Source organism: Oncorhynchus mykiss, chromosome 1, assembly GCF_057628025.1.
Source record: "Oncorhynchus mykiss isolate SJ-2025 chromosome 1, ASM5762802v1, whole genome shotgun sequence".
NCBI lineage: Eukaryota > Metazoa > Chordata > Actinopteri > Salmoniformes > Salmonidae > Oncorhynchus > Oncorhynchus mykiss.
In genome coordinates, this window is record NC_143022.1 from 33,089,130 (window position 1) to 33,114,676 (window position 25,547).

The 25,547-nt window shown below is 43.1% G+C and overlaps 1 protein-coding gene across 3 annotated transcripts in view; it reads left to right on the top strand.

Annotated features, from left to right (window-relative positions):
• Positions 1-25,547, top strand: part of LOC110521218 (FERM domain-containing protein 5) — a 119,115-nt gene that overhangs the window by 9,319 nt on the left and 84,249 nt on the right. The window contains exon 2 of one of the 3 annotated variants that reach the window (XM_090229034.1): positions 23,861-24,012. The exons of the other annotated variants lie outside the window; for them this stretch is intronic. The gene's annotated coding sequence lies outside the window, so the exon portion shown is untranslated. The remainder of the gene's footprint in view (positions 1-23,860; positions 24,013-25,547) is intronic. 3 annotated transcript variants of the gene reach the window in all.

Consider the following 25,547-nt stretch of genomic DNA (forward strand, 5'->3'; position numbering starts at 1 on the left):
GGGGCTTGGGTGGGTGTAATAGTGGGGGTTGGGCCTGTTGCTCTGCTCAGGGCCTGGGCATGTGTCATGCTGTCATGTTGAGGTCCTTTCTCTCGCTCGCTTACTTACTTACTTTTGCTCATATCCTGTTCCCACTATGTGCTGCGATTCAATCCCCTGTGGACCTGTTTTCATTACACTCTGATCTCTTCCCTAAACTGTTTAATCGCTCCATATTCAGGGTTACCTCTGGTGCAGGCTGGCCTCCTTCCTCTGACATCCACACAGCACAGGTGGGCCATTACGGCCTTGAGTTCTGGTAGCTATTCCTGTGTTCTGAATGTCATCATCAATAACATCAGCTTCAGAAATTATAATGCCAGAACCAGGGAGGAGAAAGTCCTTATGCTAGCAGATACCCATAGACTTCCAGTCATTGCACTAACACCAGTTAGCATTGGCTTGTGAAACTACCTCTAACTTCCATCATACTGGACACAGAGACATAAAAATGGTATCCATGAGTTCATCTGACTCTGGGAAAGTAGATAAAGGGCTTCCTTGCCAAAATCCTGAAGTATCCCTTTAAAACATAGATGGGAAAGCACTGTATCTATCTTCATATTTTTAACAGCTATAATGCATGACTTTAAAGTTGTACTTCAATGAATTCTGGATCTTTCCTCTATATTTGTGCGATAAGAAAGTGAGTGCTCAACATTATACACCCCTGTAGTTTGATGGAAGTCGCTGCCATCCCGCTTGCCCCAGGCCTCTTCCGCTCTCTAATGCAGAATTGCAGCACCGGTGATGGTTGGGAATTTAGAGGCTCCTCACATCTCTAGGTCACAGTGGAATACCACACAGGCCACAGCAGCCAGGCTGCAGTGATTTTGCACAAGAGAGAATTCAAAATGGTAAGGTAGAGAGCTGAATGTTTAAAGTGTATACACGGAAAGTCACAGTAATTACATAAATGCACACATACACACACTCAGAGGGGTTGGGGTTTAAAAGCATTTCAGTTGAATGCATTCAGTTGTACAACTGACTAGGTATCCCCTTTTCCTTTCGTTAACAGTGTTTTTCCAGAGTGCTTCTCTACTCAGGGAGTGTGCTGTTTGTTCAACAACCTCGTTTGTTGAATTTACAGTTGAAAGGGTGCTGTGTTTCATTTTACACTTTGAGCTGACCAACTGGGAGTGGGGGTTACTTGCCCTCTGTGAAAGAGGGGAGATGAAAGTAGGCTCCAAGTTGAGTAGTGTCTCTCAAAAGTTGTTTGCAGAATAGTTGTCCAGATGGAGCTAGTCTTAGCGGGGTGGTAGGTCTCCTAGTGGTTAGAGCGTTGGACTAGGGGCAGGTTGCAAGATTGAATCCCTGAGCTGACAAGGTAAAAATGTGTCGTTCTGCCCCTGAACAAGGCAGTTAACCCACTGTTCCTTGGCCTTCATTGAAAATAAGAATTTGTTCTTAACTGACTTGCCTAGTTAAATAAAGATAAAATAAAATAAATAGTGTTGAGGTAGAATTTAGAAGGGCACAGAATTAAGGCACTTTATTCAGCTGCAATCAAAGCAGTGTCTTCAGGTCTTAAGCAAGACTTAAACATGATTCTGGTCCTGTCCAACATATTATTTAAGATTCTGAATGGGACTTCTTTGCTCATGTTGTTTATTATGTGTTTGCTATACTTTTAAACGTTTTGTCAAGCCCCTGGGTAAAGCTGCATGGTGACAGGAAAGCCTTGAGTGCTTGTTGCATCGCTGCATCTACAGACCTTTTACCAGCTAAGCCCATAAAGAACCACAAAGTTAAGGCGAGAAGGAGAAATTATTGTTCAAAATATAGTGATGGTGTGCTTTATCCTGAGAAGGTGCAGCTTCTTGCCTGTAAATGGTGTAAATGCCAAGATGTGCAATAGATTGTGTTGAATATGTACAGGACAAGTACATTCAACACAGTCCAGGGAGTGTGTGCAGGCAAATGTATTTATTAAATGTGTGTGTGCATGCGTGTGGGGGGTACTCATGATAATATCTGGCCAGCATTATTTGGCTTTTTAAGAAGCTTTATTTCCCACAGCTCAGACTTTATTTAGAATAAAAGTAGAATACACTTTAAAGTCATATCAGAATACTTATATTTTGATGATAGCGTTCACAGAGAATTTAGTCACAGTTTAGTCAAGAAAGCATATGTGATAAATTCAGTGCTTGAGTCATTTTTTTTTCTCTAATTAGAGGAAGAAACATGTCATTTCCAGGAATCCCAATGTGTTGTTTATTGTTAATTTGTGTTTTATTCTTACATTTCATTTGTGATTTGATGAATGATCAGACGGTTGTCAATACTGCTGCATACCTTCCCATATTAATTCATTAATTTTAATTTCACATTTATTTAACCAGGTAGGCCAGTTGAGAACAAATTCTCATTTACAACTGCGACCTGGCCAAGATAAAGAAAAGCAGTGCGACAAAAACAACACAGAGTTACACATAAACAAACATACAGTTAATGACACAATATATATATCTTTTGAAAAATCTTTGTACAGTGTGTGCAAATGTAGAAGAGTAGGGAGGTAGGCAATACATAGGCCATAGAGGCAAAAATAATTACAATTAAGCATTATTATCAAATCAAATTTATTTATATAGCCCTTCGTACATCAGCTGATATCTCAAAGTGCTGTACAGAAACCCAAAACAGCAAGCAATGCAGGTGTAGAAGCACGGTGGCTAGGAAAAACTCCCTAGAAAGGCCAAAACCTAGGAAGAAACCAATAGAAACCTATTACTGGAGTGATAGATGATGAGCAAGTAGAGATACTGGAGTGCAAAAGAGCAAGAGGGTAAGTAATAATGTGGGGATGAGGTAGTTGGGTGTGCTATTTACTGATTGGCTGTGTACAGGTACAGAGATCGGTAAGCTGCTCTGACAGCTGATGCTTAAAGTTAGAGAGGGAGATATAAGACTCAAGCTTCAGTGATTTTTGCAATTCGTTCCAGTCATTGGCAGCAGACAACTGCAAGGAAAGGCGGCCAAAGGAAGTGTTGGCTTTGGGGATGACCAGTGAAATATACCTGTTGGAGTGCATGCTATGGGTGGGTGTTGCTATTGTGACCAGTGAGCTGAGATAAGGTGGGGCTTTACCTAGCAAAGACTTATAGATTACCTGGAGCCAGTGGGTTTGGCGACGAATATGTAGTGAGGACCAGCCAACGAGAGCATACAGTTTTACGGGGGTATGTTTGGCAGCATGAGTGAAGGAGGCTTTGTTGCGTAATAAGACAATTCTAGATTTAATTTTGGATTGGAGATGCTTAATGTGAGTCTGGAAGGAGAGTTTACAGTCTAACCAGACACCTAGGTATTTGTAGTTGTCCACATATTCTAGGTCAGAACCGTCCAGAGTAGTGATGCTTGTCGGACGGGAGGGTGCGGGCAGCAATCGGTTGAAGAGCATGCACTTAGTTTTACAAGCATTTAAAAGCAGTTGGAGGCCACGGAAGGAGTGTTGTATGACATTGAAGCTGATTTGGAGGTATGTTAGCACTGTGTCCAAAGAAGGGCCAGATGTTTACAGAATGGTGTCATCTGCATAGAGGTGGATCAGAGAATCACCAGCAGCAAGAGCGACATCATTGATATATACAGGAAGTGAGTTGGCCCGAGAATTGAACCCTGTGGCACCCCCATAGAGACTGCCAGAGGTCCAGACAACAGGCCCTCCGATTTGACACATTGAACTCTATCTGAGAAGTAGTTGGTGAACCAGGCGAGGCAGTCATTTGAGAAGCCAAGGCTATTGAGTCTGCCGATAAGAATGTGGTGATTGACAGTCGAAAGCCTTGGCCAGGTTGATGAAGACGGCTGCACAGTACTGTCTTTTATCGATGGCGGTTATGTTATCTTTTAGGACCTTGAGTGTGCCTGAGGTGCACCCATGACCAGCTCGGAAACCAGATTGCATAGCGGAGAAGGTACGGTTGGATTAGAAATAGTCGGTGATCTGTTTGTTAACTTGGGTTTTAGAAAGGCAGGGCATGATGGATATAGGTCTATAACAGTTTGGGTCTAGAGTATCTCCCCCTAAGAAGAAGGGGATGACCACGGCAGCTTTCCAATCTCAGACGATACGAAAGAGAGGTTGAGTAGGCTAGTAATAGGGGTTGCAACAATTTCGGGGGATAATTTTAGAAAGAGAGGGTCCAGATTGTCTAGCCCAGCTGGTTTATAGGGATCCAGATTTTGCAGCTCTTTCAGAACATCAGCTGTCTGAATTTGGGTGAAGGAGAAGCGGGGGGCGTGGGAAAGTTGCTGCAGGGGGTCCTGAGATGTTGGCCGGGGTAGGGGTATCCAGATGGAAAGCATGGCCAGCCGTAGAAAAATGCTTATTGAAATGATCGATTATCGTAGATTTACGGTGGTGATGGTGTTTCCTATCCTCAGTGCAGTGGTCAGCTGGCTGGAGGTGCTCTTATTCTCCACGGACTTTACAGTGTCCCAATACTTTTTGTAATTAGTGCTACAGGAACCAAATTTCTGTTTGAAAAGCTAGCCTTAGCTTTCCTAACTGAGTATATTGGTTCCTGACTTCCCTGAAAAGTCGCATATCGCGGGTTCTATTCAATGCTATTGCAGAATGCCACAGGATGTTTTTTGTGCTTCTGGTCAAGGGCAGTCAAGTCTGGGGTGAACCAAGGGCTATATCTGTTCTTAGTTCTACATTTTTTGAATGGGGCATGCTTATTTAAGATGGTGAGGAAAGCACATTTGAAGAGCAACCAGGCATGCTCAGTAGAGATGGGATGAGGTCAATATCCTTCCAGGATGCCCGGGATCAGGTCGATTAGAAAGACCTGCTTGGTGAAGTGTTTTAGGGAGCGTTTGACAGTGATGAGGGGTGGTTGTTTGACCGCGGACCCATTACACATGCAGGAAATAAGGCAGTGATCACTGAGATCCTGGTTGAGAACAGCAGAGGTGTATTTAGAGGGCAAGTTGGTCAGGATGATATCTAAGAGGGTGCCCATGGTTATGGATTTAGGGTTGTACCTGGTAGGTTCCTTGATAATTTGTGTGAGATGAAGGGCAACTATCTTAGATTGTAGGATGGCCGGGGTGCTATTAAGCATGTCCCAGTTTAGGTCACCTAACAGTGCTATCTCTGAAGATAGATGGGGGGCGATCAATTCACTTATGGTGTCCAGGGCACAGCTCGGGGCTGTGGGCACAGACCTGGATAGCATGACAGAACTCTGCAGGCTATCTCTGCAGTAGATTGCAACTCCGCTCCAATGGCAGTTCTATCTTGTCGGAAAATGTTATAGTTAGGGATGGAAATTTCAGGATTTTATGTTGCCTTCCTAAGCCAGGATCCAGACATGGCTAGGACATCCGGGTTGGCGGAGTGTGCTAAAGCAGTGTATAAAACAAACTTAGGAAGGAGGCTTCTCATGTTAACATGCATAAAACCAAGGCTTTTACAGTTACAGAAGTCAACGAATGAGAGCGCCTGGGGAATGGGAGTGATGCTGGGGGCTGCTGGACCTGGGTTAACCTCTACATCACCAGAGGAACAGAGGAGTAGAATAAGAGTACGGCTAAATGCTATAGGAACTGGTCGTCTAGTGCGTTCTGAACAGAGAGTAAAAGGAGCAGATTTCTGGACGCTGAAGAACATATTCAAGGCATAATGTACAGACAAGGGTATGGTAGGATGTGAGTACAGTGGAGGTAAAGCCAGGCATTGAGTGACAATGAGAGTGGTTTTGTCTCTAGAAGCACCATTTAAGCCAGCTGAGGTGTGTGGGGTTGGAACAAAGGGGCTAGCTAAGGCATATTGAGCAGGGCTGGAGGCTCTACAGTGAAATAAGACAAAAATCACTAACAAAAACAGCAATAGACAAGGCATATTGACATTAGGGAGAGATATGTGTAGCCGAGTAATCATATCAGTCCAGTGAGTAGCTAGGCGAGCTGGAGACACAGCAATTCAGACAGCTAGCAGGCCGGGGCTAGCAGGCTAGCAGATGGGCCTCAGGGGGACGTCGCAACGGAAGTGCCTGTTGAAACCCCCTTGTGTGATTACGTCGGTAGACCAGTCGTGATGGATCGCTCCGTGTTGGCAGCAAAGGGTCCAAGCCAATCGGCAAAAGAGGTATTGAAACCCAGTAATTGTCTGATGGATCTCTTCGGATAGCCGGGAGATGGGCTTAGCTCAAGGCTAGCTCCAGGCTAACTGGTGCTTGCTTTGGGACAGAGATGTTAGCCAGGAGGAGCCAGGAGGGTAGCAGCTAGCTAGCTGCTATGATCCAGAGTAAAGGTTCAGAGCTTGCGGTAGGAATCTGGAGATGTGGTAGAGAAAAAGCAGTCCGATATGCTTTGGGTTGATATCGCGCTGTGCAGACTGGCAGGAATTGGCCGGGCTGAGGCTGACTGATGTCCGAGTTAACGGTGATGACCGCTAGTAGTGGCTAACTGACTACTAGCTAGTAGCTAGTTAGCTGGCTAGCTACTGATGGGGGTTTCTGTTCTAAAGATCTATACCACATTGGGTGATGCGGGTTGCAGGAGAGTATGTTAAATTCCTAGATGGAAATTGAGATTAAAAATATAAAACATATGTATGAAATATATACGAAGAAAACTATATATACACGGGATGGGACAATACAAACAAAACAGACACCCGACTGCTACGCCATCTTGGAAAGTCAAGAAAAAAAATGAAATATCCAGTGTGAGGAGGTTGGTTCTTTCAGAACTGCCATACAGATAATTTGATTAAGGGAAACTGAGGTTACACTTCAATATTAGGATTTTATTCTGAGATCTTTGTTCTCTTGTGCTCAGCTTCTCAATCAATGTCATGCTGAGATCTTATCAACACAAATGAAATATCTTGCAAACGTGGGGTCTTTACTGTAACTAGCACTGAAGAATCCAGTAGACATTAGATCTTACATCTGCGCATGTGGTGAGACAATATTGGATGATAGATCATTCCATGCAGGAACTGCACTGTAAATAGAGGCTTTGGGAGTACACCCTCCCCTCCTTGCAGGAATGAAAGGTTTGGGAACATTTTCCCAAGGGGGTGCTGCACAGCCTGTCCTGGGGGCTGTCTCCTTGGTGATACGGCAGGCAGGGGGAAAGGGGGTTTACATTTAAACATGGTGCCACTGTCAGCCAGGGTCTCAGCTGTTGCTACGGTGACTCCCCAGTAACACTGCCAAAATGTGAGAGCACTTCATTCAGGATATCCCATTGTAATGTAGAAGCCCCAACAATGGACAAAATGTAGCTGCTCACAGTGTAACAGAGGACAAGATAAGGTTATTTATTCCCTGAATGTTATTGGAGAATGCTGGTGATGATGTGACTTATCCCACTTAAACCACCACTAGCCCCAATCCTATCCACTGTCCCCCTGACCCAGTTTCCTAGTCCTCCCCCCCAATGGTGTTCTCAGGGTAAACATTAAAACAACTCCCAACTCCACTGATCAGACACTTTTGTGTCTCACTTAACTTTTATAAGCTAAAGAACAACTAATTGTGAAAATTACATTTTTCTATAATTTCTCTCTTGTGGTGTTTGTGCTTTGATGCTACAGTGATCATGGAGCCTGCAAGTGTGAATGGGGTTGGAACTCAATGAATGGAATTCTTGCCTCTTCAGAAGCTCAAGCTGTCACTGTCACTGTTTCTATTGGCTATGGCTAAGCCAAAATTTCTCGATTGCGGGTCTATAAGGCAGCCCATACAATCAACAATGTGATTGGTTAATGTGCACTTTTGTCTTGTTGTGAGTGGTATCTTGATATTCCAGCTGGATTTGCAGATATTAAATAATGCACTGCTGCTTGACCTGGCAAGCATAATCCAGAATCATTTTCATAACAAGTTTAGCGTCGATTCTGCCTGAGCTGTTAGACATGGTAGAGAAAGGATAAATTATAATCTCTAATTCAATACCTTGTCAGCACATTTTAGTTCATATTCAACCCTATAAACTGACCGCACTCTGGTACGTCCCAGCAGACACATTATCAGTGTTTTCCAGTCTGTTCCCAAACTTCTCCCAGGCCTCGCTAAATGTATCTCCAAGTCCCAGCTCTCTCCCAGGCCTCTCTAAAGGCCTCTCCTACACTCCTAAATACAAACATAGACAAAGCAATAGAAACCTTAACATTTCACAAACATAGATCCACTAAACTATACATGACGTATGGTTGGGATTTTATTCCCAAGTTTTGTTGTATTACTTATAGAGTTTGACCGATTATGATTTTTCAATACACAACCCAACCAAGCTGCACTGCTTCTTAACACAGCGCATCCAACCCAGAAGCCAGCCTCACCAATGTGTCGGAGGAAACACCATGCACCTGGCATCCTTGGTTAGCACTGACTGTGCCCGGCCCACCACAGGAGTCAACGGTGCGCGATGAGACAAGGACATTCCTAGCGGCCAAGCCCTCCCTAACCCGGACGACGCTAGGCCAATTGTGCGTCGCCCCACAGACCTCCCGGTCACGGACGGTTACGACAGAGCCTGGGCACAAACCCAGAATCTCTGATGGCACAGCTGGCGCTGCAGTACAGCACCCTTAACCACTGCACCACCCGGGAGGCTATGAACACTTATTTTAACTTAATATAATACATCAATAAAAATCTATTTATCCTCAAATAAATAATGAAACATGTTAAATTTGGTTTAAATAATGCAAAAACAAGGTGTTGGAGAAGAAAGTAAAAGTGCAATATGTGCCATGTAAAAAAGCTAACGTTTAAGTTCCTTGCTCAGAACATATGAAAGTTGGTGGTTCCTTTTAACATGAGGTAAGAAGTAAGAGGTTGTAGTTAATATAGTATTTATAGGACTATTTCTCTCTATACCATTTGTATTTCATATACAGTGGGGCAAAAAAGTATTTAGTCAGCCACCAATTGTGCAAGTTCTCCCACTTAAAAAGATGAGAGAGGCCTGTACTTTTCATCATAGGTACACTTCAACTATGACAGACAATATGAGAAGAAAACAAATCCAGAAAATCACATTGTAGGATTTTTTATTAATTTATTTGCAAATTATGGTGGAAAATAAGTATTTGTTCAATAACAAAAGTTTATCTCAATACTTTGTTATATACCCTATGTTGGCAATGACAGAGGTCAAACGTTTTCTGTAAGTCTTCACAAGGTTTTCACACACTGTTGCTGGTATTTTGGCCCATTCCTCCAAGCAGATCTCCTCTAGAGCAGTGATGTTTTGGGGCTGTTGCTGGGCAACACGGACTTTCAACTCCCTCCAAAGATTTTCTATGGGGTTGAGATCTGGAGACTGGCTAGGCCACTCCAGGACCTTGAATTACTTCATACGAAGCCACTCCTTCGTTGCCCGGGCGGTGTGTTTGGGATCATTGTTATGCTGAAAGACCCAGCCACGTTTCATCTTCAATGCCCTTGCTGATGGAAGGAGGTTTTCACTCAATCTCACGATACATGGCCCCATTCATTCTTTCCTTTACACGGATCAGTCGTCCTGGTCCCTTTGCAGAAAAGCCCCAAAGCATGATGTTTTTTGGATGCAACTCAGCATTCTTTGTCCTCCAAACACGACAAGTTGAGTTTTTACCAAAAAGTTATATTTTGCTTTCATCTGACCATATGACATTCTCCCAATCTTCTTCTGGATCATCCAAATGCTCTCTAGCAAACTTCAGATGGGCCTGGACATGTACTGGCTTAAACAGGGGGACACGTCTGGCACTGCAGGATTTGAGTCCCTGGCGGCGTAGTGTGTTACTGATGGTAGGCTTTGTTACTTTGGTCCCAGCTCTCTGCAGGTCATTCACTAGGTCCCCCCGTGTGGTTCTGGGATTTTTGCTCAACATTCTTGTGATCATTTTGACCCCACGGGGTGAGATCTTGCGTGGAGCCCCAGATCGAGGGAGATTATCAGTGGTCTTTAATGTCTTCCATTTCCTAATAATTGCTCTCACAGTTGATTTCTTCAAACCAAGCTGTTACCTATTGCAGATTCAGTCCTCCCAGCCTGGTGCAGGTCTACAATTTTGTTTCTGGTGTCCTTTGACAGCTCTTTGGTCTTGGCCATAGTGGAGTTTGGAGGTTGACTGTTTGAGGTTGTGGACAGGTGTCTTTTATACTGATAACAAGTTCAAACAGGTGCCATTAATACAGGTAACGAGTGGAGGACAGAAGAGCCTCTTAAAGAAGAAGTTACAGGTCTGTGAGAGCCAAAAATCTTGCTTGTTTGTAGGTGACCAAATACTTATTTTCCACCATAATTTGCAAATAAATTCATTAAAAATCCTACAATGTGATTTTCTGGATTTTTTTCTTCTCGTTTTGCCGGTCATAGTTGAAGTGGGAGAACTTGCACAATTGGTGGCTGACTAAATACTTTTTTGCCCCACTGTACCTTTGACTATTGGATGTTCTTATAGGTACTTTAGTATTGCCAGTGTAACAGTATAGCTTCCGTCCCTCTCCTCGCCCCTCGAAACAGGAACACATCGACAACAGCCACCCTCGAAGCAGCGTTACCCATCGCTCCATAAAAGCCGTGGCCCTTGCAGAGCAAGGGGAACAACCACTCCAAGTCTCAGAGCGAGTGACGTTTAAAACACTATTGGTGCGCACCCCGATAACTAGCTAGCCATTTCACATCAGTTACACCAGCCTAATCTCAGGAGTTGATAGGCTTGAAGTCATAAACAGCGCTGTGCTTGCGAAGAGCTTCTGGCAAAATGCACAAAAGTGCTGTTTGAACGAATGCTTACGAGCCTGCTGCTGTCTACCATCGCTCAGTCAGACTGCTCTATCAAATATCAAATGATAGACTTAATTATAACATAATAACACACAGAAATACGAGCCTTTGGTCATTAATATGGTCGAATCCAGATACTATCATTTCGAAAACAAAACGTTTATTATTTCAGTGAAATATGGAACCGTTCCGTATTTTATCTAACGGGTGGCATCCCTAAGTGTAAATATTCCTGTTACATTGTACAACCTTCAATGTTATGTCATAATTACGTAAAATTCTGGCAAATTAGTTCACAATGAGCCAGGCGGCCCAAACTGTTGCATATACCCTGAGTCTGCGAGCAATGAATTCAAGAGAAGTGACACAATTTCACCTGGTTAATATTGCCTGCTAACCTGGATTTCTTTCAGCTAAATATGCAGGTTTAAAAATATACTTCTGTTTATTGATTTAAAAAAGGCATTGGTGTTTATGGTTAGGTACAGTCGTGCAACGATTGTGCTTTTTTCGCAAATGCGCTTTTGTTAAATCATCCCCCTGCGTTCCATCGATTGTATGCAACGCAGGACACGCTAGATAAACTAGTAATGCCAACCATGTGTAGTTAACAAGTGATTATGATTGATTGTTTTTTTACAAGATAAGTTTAATGCTAGCCAGGAACTTACCTTGGTTTCTACTGCATTCGCGTAACAGGCAGGCTCCTTGTGGAATGCAATGAGAGGCAGGTGGTTAGAGCGTTGGACTAGTTAACCGTAAGGTTGCAAGATTGAATCCCGGAGCTGACAAGGTAAAAATCTGTCGTTCTGCCCCTGAACAAGGCAGTTAACCCACCGTTCCTAGGCCGTCATTGAAAATAAGAATGTGTTTTTAACTGACTTGCCTAGTTAAATAAAGGTGTAAAAAAAAAAACGGCCAAATCGGTGTCCAAAAATACCGATTTCCGATTGTTATGAAAACTTGAAATCAGCCCTATTTAATCGACCATTCCGATTAATCGGTTGACCTCTAATTACTTATACAACTAATATAAGGACAGGATATGAGACAGGAGTAGAAATTAACGTGGGGATTGTTTAATGCGTTTCACAGGAAGAACATTCCAAGCATTTCAACGTAGGTAAGCAAGGAGGGGTTACAGGTGCCCTAAAGGGACAAAACTAGAATATCAATACACAACACCAACCTTCAACATAAAGAAAAAAGACGAATAAAGACAAAAACACCAAATCAGACGTACATACATTTCAACAAACATTGACATCCTACTTGCTCAGACCCACATGTTCCCACTATTCATACCCATGTTGTTTCTTTCATAACATTTTTTCCCTCATTTTTCATCTATTGGATGTTGATGGTCCTCGTACTATAAATTTGACTATTTTAGTAGTTTTTCTCTAGTTATTCTCAAGCCCACATTATTATAATAAGAATGCATTTGTCTTAACGATAGAGGATCATTCGATTTCCAGTTTTTAAGTAAAACATTTTTCAAAATGATTGACGAGAAAAGTATGGTCCAACCCATTGGGTAGCTCACCTCACCCCTAAATGCCATGTCTTGAAATGTGCAGAACACTGACACTTTTGACACTTTTGTAGCTTTACAAAAGTGTAGGATTTCCTCAAGAGCCTATGCATATTCAAATGTTGGGATAGTTACCGCTTTGTTACAATATCTAAATAATGTTAGAAATGTTATTTCAAAATATGTAAAGTGCAAATATATTTAAGGGGAATTTACTTTTGCAGTGTACAAACTTAATATGATGAACAGGAATGACATTTACTCACACGGGTGGCCAACAATAACTATCTAAAAGCCACACATCCCTGAAGATTGCTTATGGATTACCCCCCCATAAAAGACCCAGCTGCTGTTTTTGACGTCAGAGGATTAAGGAGGGAGGAGAAGGTGACAAAGTTTCCCAGGGTTGGAGACAGAAGCTTGACATTTTAAGTGGCTTTGGCAGTGGATACAGAGGAAGAGAAGATAAGAGAGGAGGGAGTGAAGGATAATAAATCCTCCGGATGTTTAGTTTTCCTCCATTTTCACTCAGCTGCCTACAGCCTTGTTCTGAAGCTCACATTGAGTCACTCAGCTACGTAGCAGGAGGAGAGGGGACAGTGCGAGTCATAGAATGCGGAAAGGGAGGAGAGAAGGGTCGAGGAGGCAGAATCAGGAGACAATAGGGAGAAGGATTTAGCAGAAGGAAAAGATGATAGGATAGAAGAAAGAGAGAGAGTTGTGGGAGAGAGAGGGAAGATTGCGACGACACTCTAGTAAAGTTGAGGTCAAATGTATTTCCTGCCTTGTGAGTGGGAGGGGACTGGGAAAGGGTAGGGTCAAAACAGTTAAGGAGGGGAAAGAAAGAGGTAGAAATAAATTAATTGAAGGCAGACGTCAGGAAGTTGAAGTTACCAGGTACGAATACTTGTAAACTATTGTCAGGAAATTAGTTTCTCAAGGAGTCAAATCATTGAGGAACTCTCTAAGGGCACCTGGTGGGCGATATATGACAATGTTAAGCTTGAGTTGACAATTGACAGTGACAACATGGAATTCAAATGAGGAGGTGGACAGGTGAGTGAGGTAGAAAAGGGAAAATATCCACTTAGGAGAAATTAATATCCCTGTGCCACGACTGCGACGACCAGATGCTCTTGGACTATGAGAAAGCACATAGTCAGATGAAGAGAGAGCAGCTGAAGCAGCAGTGTTCTCTGGGGTGATCCATTTCTCTGTCAGGGCCCAAAAAGTCTAGGGATGCTGCCGGAGACCAGGAATTCCTAATGTGTTGTGCGTGCAGTGTTCACTAAATTATAAGGGTTGCAGCCAAGGGGTGGGGAGCGTCTGTGAAGTCTACAGGGAGAGGAGCAAACAAGTATAGAAAACACACACATAGTTGATAAAGGTACACGGAAGAAACATTTGATAATCTGTAAATAACTAGGTAAGTGTTACTGTAATTTAATTATGCCAATGTGCTTTCATTAATTGAAAACCCTTAATCTATTTTGAGAATTTGTAAGATTCTTGTTTGCATAAAATAGAGGGAGACCAGTCTTTTTAATAATAGGTAACAGAATTTATTCTCTGAGCGCGCTCCCACTTCACCACGAGCAACAGTTTATATACAAATCATGACGTAATTTCATTGCTTTAACAGAATCCCCTCCTCTCGACCGGGACAAAGTGAGGTGAAAAGTTCATTCTAACTTACTAACACACTCCCAGGTAACTTTTGACCCCTCAACATTATCGATCAACACTGAGCTGACAGTTCTAATTAACAGAAAACCTAAGAATGCACTCACTGTCTTATCTAAAAAGCCCAGAGCCCAGTTCTGTAGGTTCAACCATAGGTTAACGACCTTATGTGTTTACACAGTCCACAACCCATTAGTTTCTTCCTAGTTGGAATGGTGTTCATTAACTCCTTGTCTGTGTCTCACAATCCCTTCTTATGAACTCATATTGTTAATCAGATATAATAAAACAGAGTATAAGTTTTACTTAGTTACAGTTCCATTTAAAATGATTTGTTCAGTCATTTAATCATCATTTTACCAACAGTAAGATACTCAAGTGAGAGAGTGGTGTGGAGTCTTCCTCTCTTTCCTTCCTCTAATAACCCTCTAGAACCGTCTTTGTTTTGTCAACGAGAAAACGGGAGTACTAACACGAATAGCTAATTGCCTAACAGAGGTGAAGAGCACACCTCCTCGTACTAACTGCTGATTGCCTAAGGGAGGAGAAACCACTCCCCCTCCAACACAGCAACTGATTACCAAAACAACAACAGTCCCAAATTTTCCTGCCCCTTAATCCTGGTTGATGTGTAAAAAATCAGATGCAAGTTATGAGTAGTCAACAGTTAACACACTGTAGGCTACTGGAAAGACAGTAAGCACTTAAAGTAGACGACCCTAGTTAGAAAAAATACAATACTAGACAACAACAGATTAAGACCAAAATGATACTCATCACTCCTAGAGATATCAGGAGTTCTCTAGCTATACATTGAAGCACATTGAGATGTAGCCTGAGTAGCTGGTTATACAGTGTACTCCCAGACTGCTTGTGCTGCAGTGCTGAAACAGACTGCTCTCTCTCTCTCTCACCGTATGCTCACATGCTCCTCCTGTCAGGTCCTCAGGAGCCGCATGCAGCGCTCTGCCAGATAGTCATGTGTCAGCCTGCGATGATGGAGCAGCCGCCCAGCCATTCAGACACTGTGTGTTTAGAGATCATGCTGCCTGCCACACTGTTGCTATGCTGCCTATTAAATATTAAAATGTGTGCTAGGCCTAAATATTTTATGAGGAGTTACCTTTGGAGTACATCGCCACTGTTTACCAGCGTCACGACGCAGCAGCGCTCCGATTGGCTAGCTTCAGGCTGTGTGCCTGCCGCACTTAATGATTACATCACATGGAGTGCCAGTACAGCATCATACTAAGAGAAGATCATCCCAGCTCTCTGGATCCCTTTCATGTGTTTTATCTAGGAAATAAGCCACTTGCCATCATCACTCATGTCTGGTTCATATGAAATCTTTGATGCATCCTTCCAGGGTTAAGAGGCAGTCTTTTTTACGGCTGTCTTTCGATGGGATTCTTCACAGTTCCAAAGCTCTGATATTCCACTGAAGTGTTGTAGTAAAATTCAACTCTTACAGACCTGCATTGGATTTCCGGAATTCATTATGGTACTTAGTGTGGTAGACAAGCTGCTCAGCAAGTCTCTCCCAAATTCACACACACATAAAAGACAAATGCAATTGACACTCATAGGCAGGCCTGGTACCACTGTGTGGGTGAGTGAGTGTTTGTGATCTTTTGGGTGGGTGGCTGAGCGTCCTCTGCCTAGTCCTTTGTGTGTGTTTGTGTGGGCTGGACAGACAGCAGGCGAGCAGTCTGTCAGTGTATCAATAACTGTCTGCCGTGCCCTCCTATTGTACTGCCTGAGCTGTATTGTGTTAGAGAGAGAACTGAGAAGTGCCTGAGGTGATGCTCCAGCGGGGACTATGAATACTAAACCTAAACCTCCCCTGCTCTATACAGGGCATTGGCATATACCACTATGACCACTATGATGACCTATGGAGAGAAGGGGAGAGGGCATATAGAGCTCCACGTATGCCTAGGTGCAGTGTAAAAATAGATAGCCTGTGGCTATGGCAGGGCTAACAGATTGCACAGCTTGTTGGTGATGTTTATATGCTCCAGTGGCCTCATAAATGACTTAACACGGTGCACTGGAAGCCTCTGAGGGGAATGGGAGGGCCAGAGTAGCCTCCACTCCTGGGGAGAAACTGTGTAAAGAATCAGGGCTGTTGATGAACTGCACCAAAGATATACTGTACAAATGTAGATGATTATCTTCATCTACTGTAGAATGCCTCAAGGAAGGTATCTTACCAGATCTGAGCTTCAAAAGCTGACCTGAAACAGGCTTTGAATCACCTCTGGTCTCAAACACAATTATAGTTTAAATGTTATCTTACACTCAACACTTCAGCTACAATGGGATTAGATTTATTTTTATGATTCGACAAATGGTTCAAACAATGGCCAAGTATTCTTTGTGTCAGGGCTTTTAAGTCTATTCACGCAGTATATTATCCTGCGTGTGTGCATGTTAGTGCTGTATACCTGTTAGTGTCCCTGTCTGAGTATGTCCAGGCAGAGGATTTAGTTATGTCGTTTCCGAACGTTCAATCAGGAAGGCTGGTCTAAATGATTGTTTAACTTCATCCAGTAAGCATAACAAAATTCACTTAATTTCCTATTCTACAGGCATAGTGGGAATGAATACAAATGTATCATCAGAATAGCGTCTTGTTTCTTCTCCTCTTTCCTATTAGCCATGTTTGGAATGCCATTCACCGGTTGACCTTATAGCCTATAAGCACGGCACAATAATACACATTCCTAATGCTTGCCGTTTAACCTATGGGCTCACTCTTGCAATTATCTCCTTCCTCTCTCTCAACCAATGGGCAAAAATCTTGGCATGTATTTACAGTATATGTCAACGTACCCTTCTCTCACTCGCTGTTTTTCAGACAACCATACATACCACCACCAGCAATAATAACCTTAAGGCCCATCATTGGAACTCCGTTCCCTCAGTGGGGAGAGTTTTGATTAGAGGTCGACCGATTAGGATTTTTTCAATGCCGATACCGATTATTGGAGGACCAAAAAAGCCGATACCGATTAATCGGACGATTTTTATTTATTTATTTGTAAATTGACAATTACAACAATACTGAATGAACACTTATTTTACCTTAATATAATACATCAATAAAATCAATTTAGTATCAAGTAAATAATGAAACATGTTCAATTTGGTTTAAATAATGCAAAAACAAAGTGTTGGAGAAGAAAGTATAAGTGCTATATGTGCTATGTAAGAAAGCTAACGTTTCAGTTCCTTGCTCAGAACATGAGAAAGCTGGTGGTTCCTTTTAACATGAGTCTTCAATATTCCCAGGTAAGAAGTTTTAGGTTGTAGTTATTATAGGAATTATAGGACTATTTCCCTCCATACCATTCGTATTTCATTAACCTTTGACTATTGGATGTTCTTATAGGCACTTTACTATTGCCAGTGTAACAGTATAGCTTCCATTCCTCTCCTCGCTCCTCCCTGGGCTCGAACCAGCAACACAACGACAACAGCCACCATCGAAGTAGCATTACCCATGCAGAGCAAGGGGAACAACTACTAGAAGGCTCAGAGCGAGTGACGTTTGAAACGCTATTAGCGCGCGCTAACTAGCTGGCCATTTCACTCCGGTTACAACAGCCTAATCTCGGGAGTTGATAGGTTTGAAGTCATAAACAGCGCAATGCTTGACGCACAACGAAGAGCTGCTGGCAAAACGCACGAAAGTGCTGTTTGAATGAATGTTTACGCGCCTGCTAGATAATATTGAGTAATATCATCAACCATGTGTAAGTAACTAGTGATTATGATTGATTGTTTTTATAAGATATAAGATTAATGCTAGCTAGCAACTTACTGCATTCGCGTAACAGGCAGTCTCCTTGTGGAGTGCAACGAGAGAGAGGCAGGTCGTTATTGCGTTGGACTAGTTAACTGTAAGGTTGCAAGATTGGTTCCACCGAGCTGACAAGGTGAATCTTCCCTCAGAGACAAGACTTTCCCCCAAACTATTTTTATTATAAAAGGTCATAATGCATTCTGTCTTTGTTTTTCATTAAGTTAAGCCTGTACTCGATTGAACTGGTGAATGTGTGTTGGCAGACTGTACCAGAGAGAGATGTCATAATGACAGTGCCCATACCAACCCCAGCCCTACCTCTCCCCTCATCCCCTCCTCTCTTCCTTCTCTCCTCTCTGCTCTGGCTGGTCTTTGGGCTTCAGGGCTTTCCACTGCATGAGATGAGAGAATCCATCCTTTGTTTGGTTCTCTCCTCTGGAGCCCTGTGCCTCTGCCGACTAATGAGGGAACCCAGGGATGTGCTGGTACCACTACACTCAGAGACAAACAGCTAGCAGGGCTGGATTACTATGTGACTGGTCACATATTTTACCCCAGGAACTGGTTCAGTGCATATTGCTGGGTTGGGAATGGATGGTGGTATTCGGAGATGCATGTAGCAGCTGCCCTCCTCTTTGATATTTGATATTTTCACCATTGTGTGTTAAGTGCAGACATTGCATTACAGTTCCAGCATCAGCAGGACTTATTTCACCGCTGCTCTGAAGTTCAAATACTAATTGTGTGCGTGTGCCATGACTCTGGCCAGGTCAGAGGAACTGCTGGGGCTTAAGGACTAATCCGAATGGCATCAGATCAGTAGGCAGGCACTTCGCAGGCTGGGTGCAGTGTGGTAGGAAATCAGACCGAGCTTGACAGATGTGACAGCCAGGCCAGCAGCAGAGCAGTGGCTCTGAATGCTAGCCTAGCGCTGAATGGCTGCTAACATACATCAAGTTGTCACGTGAGACCAGCTCTCTGCGCTGTTGTCTCAGAGTCCAGCCAGGGCCATGGCTGAGGCCCCACTAGCCAGCCCCCTCTTCTTCCCACCTCTCTCCTCTCACTCGCTGTCCCTCATCCATCTCTTATCTCACTCTTTTCTCCATTGCTCTGCCGGTTATCTCTCTGCAACATGTCTCTTGTTCCGCCATGGTCCCACTCCCTCTACACTTTTGCTATCTCTCTTATCCTCCATTTCTCTAGGTCCTCTGCCAATCGTGGTTGCTTCTCTGCAGCAGAATTGATGTGCCTTCCACCTTTCTCTCTTGGCTTGAATATGGTCACTGGTGTTCAGAGAAAGCTCTGCCACTCAACATGCTGTTCTCCACGTGTCCCGCTGCTACTGATGGTTAATGACACAATATGACAGAGGAGAGTCTCTTTCTGTCTGTATCACATCCTCTCACACCTCTCCCTTACATGCTGCCAAGCCCCTCCCATCTCCCCCCGCATGCACACACATTCCTGCACACATGCAGACACAAATGCACAAAGAACACATTTATTGCATTGTAACAAATTATGTGGTCTTTAACAGACATGGCCTTCTCCCTCTTATAGGCTATTTCTCTCTATCTATTTCTAACCCCATCTCCCCTTCCTCCTCTCCCTAGGAGCAGAGGCCATTGATCTCATCCCTAGACTGGGAGCACTGCATAGCCACGGTTCTCCCTGGGGGCTACTCTAGCCATGGTCATGACTGGTAGACTGAACACGTTTCATATGGACTGGTTTGAAGCTCCATTGAATTTCTTTCAACAGGTTCATTCAACAGGGCAACTTAATTCACGTTGTCATCCCTCACCAGGCCCTGTGTCCATGCTGTAACTCTGTCCAGCTGACAGAAGTCTGTGACTCGTGGTGAATGGCTCTGTCTGTGAGAAGCAGACAGGACCTGATAGGATCCAGCATGTTCATAGAGATGTGACATGAATAGAAATTATCCTCACATTTTCTTCTGTCACACAGAATGGAGACAGAACTTGTACCCTGGACTTGGTTACAGCACATTCTACCTCTTCATTTTCATAACTGAAAATATATGAAAGGTTAACCGATTCTGAAGTTTGAAATAGACAACATTTCATATGCTTCTCTTGAAAATCATAGCTAATGGAAGTAGCAAGGGAGAAGTATTTTATTTGATTGCCTGATTTGCCTGATTGATATGGTGGAGAAGAAAATGTTTTCTCCACTGGAACACTCAGACTACGGTAGCAGGATGTGCTTTCCAGGCTTGTGTTTACTACTACTGTGGAATAGGTTTTGGATCTCTAGCAGTCTACTGAGACTAGGCACTTCTCGAAATGAGTGTCTAGCTCTCAGAGAGAAATAAGACCCTGTCATGATTGTGCAAATGTTGCTAGGAGCCAGCCTGTAAAGAGGGCTACTTGAGCTGTGGTAAGGTATCGTATCTGTTCACTCTCTGTGGATATCTCTCTCCCTCTGACTGTCTTTCATCTTGGAGTTGAAATTCAGTGACAAAGCTCTCTTTCTCTCAGGTGTGCCACTGCTCACAGTTGAACAAATCCTTTTATGAAAACTGAAAGAGGCAGAGTGAGAGAGTTCTAAGAGATGTGTGTCTTGTTTCTGCACAGCACAAAGGCGAGTTTGTTATTGTTTTCAGAGTTAGAAATCTCCCATTTAATGATTAATTCATATATGTCTAATTCTCTAATCCCATCTGGCAGTTTTCCACCAGAGTGTAATTTGTTTTCCACTGGGTGGATTGATGAATGGACTCCAGTTGCTTTGTGTGGGTCTGTGCTTTTGTGTGTGTGCATGCGTGCCAGCCATGAGCCTGGATGGGCTAATAGTATTTATTTATTCCATCTTACTCACCAACCCACACATACACCCCCACCAGCCCGTCAGGGTGCCACTACCGGCTGCCAGAGACCAGGCCAGGTGATACATGATGTTCCTCTCTCTCTCCCTGTTGCCATTGATTATATATATATATATATATATATATATATATATATATATATATATATATATATTAAAACTTTTATTTAACTGGGCAAGTCAGTTAAGAACAAATTCTTATTTTACAATGACGGCCTACCCCGGCCAAGCCCTCCCCTAACCCGGATGACGCTGGGCCAATTGTGCGCCACCTTACGGGACTCCAGATCATAGTCGGTTGTGATACAGCCCGGGATCGAACCAGGGTCTGTGGTGACGCCTCTTGCACTGAGATGCAGTGCCTTAGGCCACTGCACCACTCGGAAGCCCTAATTGGGTTATGTGTGTCTGGAATGTCTGAGATAGAAACAACCAGCCAATGGAGGCCTGTTGTCTTTGTTTTAAGAGAGGCTGACACACTCACACTGCTCCCCCCCTGTCCCCTCTCCACCTGCCTCCCCCCTGGCCTCCACCCTCTGTCTCCGCCTTCAGCCTTTGTCCTCAGAGGCAGCAGCAGGAGGGACTGGGAGAGAGAGCCCTCTGCCTGCACTGCATGCCCCACTGGCTATAATAGCAGAGTGGGAGCAGAGAGGACTCAATCACAAAGCAAAATGCACACTTTGCATCTTTGTCAGCTAATTTAATCTGCAACACTGGTTCTTCTAATATTTTAGCATTATGTAATTCATGAATGTACACACCATACTATCACAGTAGAAAATGAACACATGCTTAGACCTGAACTAGTGATATGGTCTTAACAGAAATAATGGCTGATTGAGTGATGGTAAACTGATGAGTAGTAATTCTTATTTGTTAGACATACAGAATGCTGTATTTTTGGCCACGATGTCCCAGACCTGAACCCAGACGTGAGCAGATGTGTAGTGAAAAGGGTTAACCGTGTAACAGGGAAATGTGTGTCTCTTGGGGTTGACTGTTCTGACTGCACAGAGCATCTGACGAGTACAAAAGGACCCAGCTGCGCTACCCCTCAACCCTCTGCCAAAACAAAACAGGTGGTTTCATTTAACAGCTAAATATTGATTCAAATGAAATTAAGTGCATTGTTAGTAGACTAATATATTGCACTTTTGACAGTCAAAAGACAATGTGAAGTGTGATTTGTACATTTAAAAAAAATCTGTAATGGAATTACTTCAATTGAATTGGCTACGATGGTAAATCATAATATTCACAAGCCACAGTTGGGTCACCTGCTACTGTCCCCCCTTCCACTGGCATACTCTACTTGCATAGCTCAAAGATATGTGGGTTTTACAAGGCAATGTTTATTTCTTACAGAAGGTAAACTATTTCTCTAAAATGAAATATATGTGTTGATATTAGGGGCCTTTACGTCAACATCATTGTATTTTGATGTATTTATGGTACCTTTTCCATCTGTTTATCCAGAAATCAAAGCCTTTACTTATGCCACATTATTTAAATGGAAAATGGTTGAAAAATGAATTTATGCCTTAATTTCCCAAAAATATAGACCCTTAGCTTTCATTTGACACCCAATTTGATATGATTCTATGAACTTCATGTTAGTGCTCATATGCCAGGAGAAAGGGAGTCTGGGTATTGGTTCAACAGGAGCTCTCCTCTCATTGAATAGAGCTCCCTAGGGCTGCAGACAGCTGTGGGAAATAAAAGACTGTTTGCACAGCTACCCTCCCTGCTGCACTCCAAACATTTGGAGGAAAGGAGTGATTGTTTGCCTCTGGCCCTGCTGCTGGGTCTACAGTCACCCCAGTTTGGAAAAGGCTATTCAATTTTAAAAAGTGTTTAAGGAATTCAAATATGATGATCTGTTTTTTCCATGTAGTTCCACTCGCACACACTAACAAAAATTTGAATGGAGATTGTTTTCCGATACCATTTATGACAGTAATCCAGAGAGCCGCTTACACTTCCCTAATTGTTATTCAATTCAAGTAGATTAGTCCTATCAAGACAAGGATCAACAATTCTTGAGCATGCCAGGCAGTGTGGATGGATGCTAATGCCATGCTGCGGTCTAGCCTGTGGTGGAGTGGAGCTATATTTAGCCTGAGCGGATCCCCACAGTACAGGTATAGAGATTAAACTCTCTCTAGACGACCAGCCACATCGGATGCCTCATCCGTCATCGGCATGTTGCCTCACACGCAATGCCAAGATCATGAATTGTAATTTATACATTGTCTGATCTGTGTGTCCCTCTCACCCTTTTTTGATGCCTCTTCATCCCTGTTAATCTAACTTTCCACAGAAGCTGCCTCTGTCTGAATTCACGTCCTCTCACTCACTGCCTTATCCCCTGGTTGTCTCCTCTTTCCTCTATTTTAGTCATATCTGCTGTTTCCATTCCTCTGCACCCATATTGGCTCTAAAACGTGGATATTAGCTCTCCCATTGGGCCCTCAGTTCTCCGCTACCACAAGAGAGAGGTTTGCAGAGAAACAATTCTGTTTCTGAAGGCTGATCCACTGTGTTATTTTAAACCACGTTATTGTGAGTCAGTTTACTGAGGCAGGGCTCCCTGCGCCGGCGTCTTCTGTCAGGTGTACTGAGGCGATGGAGGGATGAAAGAAGAGTGGCTCAAACCCATAGCCTCAGGGAGGAAGCTCAGCCTGGAGTGGTAGTGTGGTGGAAGGGCGGCGTGATGACTCACAGACACCAGGCCCAGTCTCTGACTCGTGGTCTTCAGGAATCTGGCATTCCACTCGTTTTCAGGGTATTTGCACTTTCTACGTTGTAACTTTGACTTTATTGACGAAAGGCTCTGAGACTGAGTTTTATATTTGGTACACCGCCTGTTCACCTCGTTGTTAGGTCGATGGATATCAATCTGAGGTATTGTACCATTGTGTAACATTGTGAGGTATGACTCTTCTCTGGTTGTCAATACAGTGCAGGGGGTTTTTCAGGGATGAATTGGTTCTTGATGCTCACACTGGTTTCCATGAACAACTCATTTAGCTTATTCCATCAGAATACACATGCCTACTTTGAGAAAGTACCTCACATTCAAAACCTTTCAAGTCAACTGAAGTGGCTTGCATTCAATGCAAGTTGTATATCAGTGACAACCTCAATGGTTGCACTTCTCTCCTTGACCACTGTCCTCTTCTCCTTCTCCCTTCCTCCAGTGGCTCTCCTGAGAAGCCTCTCATACTGCAGGCATTAACTGTCCTCCATTATTAATGAGAGTGGTGAACAGAGGAGTGGTGGCACAGATTTGTGGAAAGCCCCCAGGAGTGCCCTTCAGGATGTGGCCTTTCACCCCCTCCCTCCATCTCAGGTGGGACCAGCCTCTGACTCGTGCTCCAGTGATGTGTGATCTATGATGTCTGTGACAGAGGATGAGTTGTTGTTTTTTTTACTGGAAATTTCCCCAAGAGGAAATTCAAGACAAATTACAGTGATAATCATTTAGATTTCAGTTTTACATTTTAGCCATTTAACAGATGCTCTTATCCAGAGTGACTTACAATTAGTGAATTCATCTTTCTTTTAAGATAGATAGGTGAGACAACAACAACAATACCAATCGTATCAAGTAGAGGCCGACCGATTATGATTTTTCAACACCGATACCGATACCGATTATTGGAGGACCAAAAAAGCCGATACCGATTCATCGGTCGATAAAAAAAAAAAAATGTAGTTGTAATAATGATTACAACAATACTGAATGAACACTTATTTTAACTTAATATAATACATCAATAAAATCTAGCCTAATTTAGCCTCAAGTAAATAATGAAACATGTTCAATTTGGTTTAAATAATGCAAAAACAAAGTGTTGGAGAAGAAAGTAAAAGTGCAATATGTGCTATGTAAGAAAGCTAACGTTTCAGTTCCTTGCTCAGAACATGAGAAAGCTGGTGGTTCCTTTTAACATGAGTCTTCAATATTCCCAGGTAAGAAGTTTTAGGTTGTAGTTATTATAGGAATTATAGGAATTATAGGTCTATTTCCCTCTATACCATTTGTATTTCATTAACCTTTGACTATTGGATGTTCTTATAGGCACTTTACTATTGCCAGTGTAACAGTATAGCTTCCGTCCCACTCCTCGCTCCTCCCTGGGCTCGAACCAGCAACACAACGACAACAGCCACCATCAAAGCAGCGTTACCCATGCAGAGCAATGGGAACAACTACTAGAAGGCTTAGAGCGAGTGACGTTTGAAACGCTATTATCGCACGCGAACTAGCTAGCCATTTCACTTCGGTTACACCAGCCTCGTCTCGGGAGTTGATAGGCTTGAAGTCATAAACAGCGCAATGCTTGACGCACAACGAAGAGCTGCTGGCAAAACGCACGAAAGTGCTGTTTGAATTAATGTTTACGCGCCTGCTTCTGCCTACCACCGCTCAGTCAGATACTTAGATACTTGTATGCTTGTATGCTCAGTCACATTATATGCAACGCAGGACACGCTAGATAATATCTAGTAATATCATCAACCATGTGTAGTTAACCAGTGATTAAGATTTATTGTTTTTTATAAGATATAAGATTAATGCTAGCTAGCAACTTACCTTGGCTTACTGCATTCGCGTAACATGCAGTCTCCTTGTGGAGTGCAACGAGAGAGAGGCAGTTCGTTATTGCGTTGGGCTAGTTAACTGTAAGGTTGCAAGACTGGATCCCCCGAGCTGACAAGGTGAAAATCTGTCATTCTGCCCCTGAACGAGGCAGTTAACCCACCATTCCTAGGCCGTCATTGAAAATAAGAATGTGTTCTTAACTGACTTGCCTAGTTAAATAAAGGAATTTAAAATATATATATATGCCTCTCTCTCGTGGGGCAAAAAAGTATTTAGTC